A 5,425-nucleotide genomic window follows, 5' to 3' on the forward strand; every position below is an offset into this window, starting at 1 on the left:
TCACACTAGCAAAAATTGTAACTGGAACATCTAGTGCTTTCAGTAGATCATTAAAGGTTCTGAGGACATGTTATAATAAATTCTTAATGTATTTGAACAAAGAAACTTTATTTAGCTAATAGTAATGAGGTGGCAATATCTTAAAAACAATGTAATACTGACTTTTTAACAAAATTTTTGCTGCAAGTCTTTAGCCATATTTTGCATTTACCCTGTTGACAATTCTGGAGGGTAAATACGTTTAAAAATATAGTATTGTTACGTCTCTGTGTCGTTAGTTAATTTTCCGTAAAAATTCTTTCGGAAGAAACTTTAGCGATACAAGTCCTTTTTTAGATATAACTGGTTTATTCTTTCTGAAAAGAACTTTTCAATACACTTAATTTCCACAGTCGCGCTACAACAAACGCTATAATTCACAACGAACGTCTCACGTGCTCGCTCAACTCAATTGTCAGTCTCTATCTCTATCTGCAGTTCAATTACACATTGGCGGTCTTATATGCAAGAATACCGTACATTTAGTAACCTCTCGAAGATTCACGAACCTTCGAGAATATAACGTGTTACTAGCGTCACGTGACCCCCGCTGTCGTAACAGTATGTTATTTGAACCATTTTTATGGTAAACTGATTAAATTTTGAACAGTCCATTATTAACAAAGTAAGATAATTCAACAAAAAAAGTTAAGTTTCAGCCAATAGAACCTTTACTTATGTAAGCTTACTGTGTTACAATATATCAAAAATAAAGTTAACTTAAACAGTATATCTATGTAAGCACACACCAGTGATACTCTTGAAATGTTATACTAGTTCAGTATTAGAGAGTTTTTTCATCATTAAAGAAGGAATATGGATGAAAGGTATATTCATTATGTAGATTTAAAGTAAAATAATAGTTAGTAAATTGCAATTTTATCAAATATCCCAACAGTTAAGATTACAGAAAGGAATAGCCTAGCCTAATATAATTTGCTTAATCTTCCCAAGTCTAAAATAAGGCTATGAAAGACAGACCTGATATGGGAATATTAATTTCTCAGTGCTAAAATTAAAAACAAAGTTAATAGATTAAGTCCAAACAATACTGGGTTATGCACTGAGTAGAATAGTGTATGTGTGTGTATATACATATAAATGGTTTAAACAATAGCTACATTTTCAACACCCAGCTGAAATAAATTTAAAGGGACACATATAACAGATCCAAACACCCTTTAAACTGATAGCACCAAATAATAATGTTAATTTCTTTCACCAAGCTTACAAAATGTACATTCAGGTGTCATAAAATCTGCCATAACATATAATGTTTAGATTTTATATTACAGCTCAAAGGATGTTAAAATTGAATATTATCTGGCATAACTTAACACAGTTGAAATTATGAAAATATTATGGAAAGCATATAAGAAACATTTTAGAAATCTCTGCACTTTATATAACCATTCCACCTTACACAAAACTGTATGATATAATAGTGTTACCTCTCCGTTCGTTAGTTAATTTTCCGTAAAAGCTACAAAGCTACAACATCCCCTCAGATAGACCCGTTCAGAGATGAAGCATCAGGTTGGAAGAAATCTTGTCATCTACACCAGCAGAACACTACTGCCCTACTCTCAACTGAATGGATTCTTTATTGTTAGTATCATATATCACAATCACATTCAGGAGTGGTCCACCACCCCAGTGACTTGGAAATGGAAAGTGGTAAAGACTCCCACACTTCAATAGAAGAAAAAAGTGGAGAGAAAATGTGGTGGAGAGTTCAGAGGAATGTCAACACTGGAGACAGTGCAAGGGGAGACTACGAAAACCCTACTTTGAAAAGCAGAAACTCTTGGTTTATTCAATCTAAGGAATGGCAGAAATGGCTGGCTATTCCCTTCTGCTTTACCCATGAAGTCCATGAGTTAGTAGGGTCTGGAACAGGCATATGAATGAAGCAAATATGTCACAAAGAAAACCTATGAGCGATCTTGTGGAACACCCCATCTCAACAGTGTGCATTTAGTAGTCATGGAAATTATAATTAAGTTATCCTGACTTTACAGTGCAGATTTAACTATTTTATGTATACATGGACAGGCACCACTCACCACATAGTAGGATCCATATAGAAAAAAGGGACATGCCCCTGAAAAGATAAGAGGTATATTTTTACAAAAAGGTAACCTACCCAATCAAAGTCTCACCGAAGAGTGAATGATGGCAACAGGTGGAAGAATGTACCCCAATGAGGAAGAAACAGCTACCTGAAGCAGATAATTGGAGATAAATGTAGATGTAGTCCCAGTGCCCAATAGAAGAAGTAACTCCAATGTATGAAAGGTGTGAGATGCAGGTAAAAGGAAAGGTCCCTGATTGGAGTGAAAACACCAGGAATTGGTTATGGGAAAAAGAAGACAAGGAATAAAAAGCCAATCGAATCAAAAACTGAATTGAAACGGTAAGTGAGGAAGGAAAAAGTCAGAAGTAGAGAATTGGTACCAGGGAATGAAAAAGCAAGAATGGGAACCAATGGAAAGAAGCATTGAAGGCAATGAAATAACCTAGAGTATGTACAGGCCATTTGGATCTGGCTGGTAATATAGGTGGGAGATGGAAAGAAATGCAAGTTCAAATGAAAAACTAAAGAACATGCCACACGAACCACCAAAGTAGATGATAGGAAAAAATCGATCCAGAACAATAAGAATAGACCGAGTTGAAGCAGCCGAGAAAACCAGAGCTGTGTTGGTCACTAAGGAGAACCCAGAAAGACCTAACACAGAGTGGCAAAGATGAATGAAATCATTCAGGGAAGATTATAAATGGGATGAGAAAATAAATGTACAAATGGTCCCAATTCTGTCTGAATGCATCAACAGCCAAGGCAAGTGGAGGAGGAACCAAAGAAAAAGACATACATATCTGAAACAAGCTCAAAGGGCAAGGCACAAATCTGGTACCCAACCCCACATTGAGCAACCTTAAGATAGCCCCACAAGAGATGGAAAATAAGAATGTGAGCATAAGAATACAAAACGTCAACCTTGGGCATCCTCAGTCATGGAGAAATGGCCTACCAGAATACGATGAAAGACAACATAGTAAAACATGGAAAGAACCAAGACGTGATTGAGGTGGGATAGATCAATCACAGAACTTCAATTTCCATCGAGAATACACGACTAATGAAGGAACTCTTAGATGTAGGACATGTAAATGACAGGAAGGTGCTGGACATGGAGCATGAATAAAGAAGCAAAGGCTAAAGACACAAACAAGCAACCAAACAAGTAAAAATCGAATGTACAAACACAGATACCTCACATGATGCTAAAGTCATAGGAGTAACACCCTCCCAAAAAACGGACTTGGGGAGGAAAAGAGCTGTCTCTATGTCCTGATTAGAAATGGAAGAGAAACTAACTTGATACAAGACAATGTCCCTCCCCAGAAGATCCCAAACCTAAAAAGTCACATGTGTAGGGAAAGGGCCAAAGATGACAATCTCCCCCAACTTGGAGTTAAGGAGGATAAAGGTATCCCATGAAATAGGTGGAAAGCCTTGGAAAGGAGGTATATGATGGTTAATACAAACAGGAGAAGCGATAGGGGAAGATGAAGGCTGGAAAACTTAGCTAGGGAGAAATGGGTTGGATTAAGAGAATCTGTGCCCCCCCCCCATACAGGCAACAGAGATTCGAAGTGCAGAGAAGTAAGAATACAAAAATCATTCTGCCTGATAGTAAGCTAAGGCAAAATGAACCAAAGCCTGTGAAGGGTGAGGCATGCCAACACCATCTCTCAGAATAGACAAAAAGGCCCAGCATGAACCAAAATGTCTGGAAAAGGAGGAGAAAAAAGATGTGTATAAAAAGGGCTGAGGTAGGCTTAGTAGACCCTTCAGTAGAGGCCTGGAAAGGCCAAGCCATAATCAGGTGGAGGATAATTGTCAAAATAGACGTCATTCCCAATGATTATGTCAGTTTGAGGAGGAAAGCAAGAAATAATGGGTGAAGTTTGCGCGGACCCTGAACCCATGGTTCCTCAAAAACGAGATTAATTATAAGTATAAAATATATTTAATTACAAAAATTAATATTCTAAAATGAAGTAAGTGTATATTGACAATAAGAAATTTAATAGATAGTATTTATTGAAGAAACAATATATTTAACCTAATTTACGATTTACCAGCACGATGAATGACAGATAAGCCTGAACGTAAAATAAGAAAGACATGTTTAACCTAATCTAGTGTCGTTGGGAAAAGGATATCACTAAATGTTAATTTAAAAACCCTAATCTTACAAGAAGTAGGTACAAATCTAAGTAAATGTATTTTATTGAAACCAAGGAACTATAAACAATAATATTAATAACAAAATTATTCAAAAGCTATAACAGTATAAACAGTGTGATAAAAGACAACATAGTAAAACATGGAAAGAACTAAGAACAGAGCCACCAAAGTACAAAACCCATATGCAATAATTTTACTGTTTCCTTGAGTTTTAACTGTAAAGCTATTATTTTTCTATAAATGTTGCGACATCCTCCTTGTGAACTGAGAAAAACAATTATAAAATTTTACAGCCTGCAATTAATTTAATAAATTGGCCATAACTATTAATTTTATAGTTTCAGGCAAGGATTTGCTTGGACCAGTGCAAACAGGATTTCAGCTTTAACTACAAAAAATATTGAATACAAGTCTAAAGAGGTTAATTTCCTTGTACAGGTCATTGGTTAGGTCACATTTAGAGTATATGTATTCAGTTTTGGATTCCTTATTTTAAGAAGGGCATTGAATTATTGGAAAGTGTTCAGAGGAGGGCTACTAAGAAGATACCTGGGATTGAAAGCTGTTATACATGAAGAGGTTAAGATCTCTGAAATTGTTTTCTTTTGAAAAAAGAAGAGCTAGAGGGGATCTCATTGAGATGTTGAAAAATGTTAAGAGAGTTTATAGTGTTCAAACATCATCTTTATGGCACTTAATTGTGAGAATGATACAAAAGTGAGAGGACACAAATAGAGATTTTGGCAGAGCAGGAATCGTCTTCAGCTAAGATTATTTTGTTTTTGTTTTGTTTATTTGAAGTTAAGCACAAAGCTACACAATGGGCTATCTGTGCTCTGCCAACCACAGGTATCGAAATCCGGTTTTTAGCGTTGTAAGTCTGCAGACATACCACTGTGCCACTGGGGCCTTCAGCTAAGAAAATTTTATTTTTGTAATCAGATGGTTCATTCTTGGAATGGGTTGTCTTCAGATTTAGTGTACCTAGTAAATTTAAGGGAGTTTAAGGAAAGGCTTGATAATCATTTTAGTGTTTTATTTTTATTTTAAAGCTCAGTGGATGAAACTGCCTAGATGACCCAACAAGTCCCTTACTGTCTTTATATTATTGTTACGTCTCCGTTCGTT

The sequence above is a fragment of the Limulus polyphemus genome, unplaced genomic scaffold (assembly GCF_000517525.1).
Source record: "Limulus polyphemus unplaced genomic scaffold, Limulus_polyphemus-2.1.2 Scaffold7490, whole genome shotgun sequence".
NCBI classification, from domain to species: domain Eukaryota; kingdom Metazoa; phylum Arthropoda; class Merostomata; order Xiphosura; family Limulidae; genus Limulus; species Limulus polyphemus.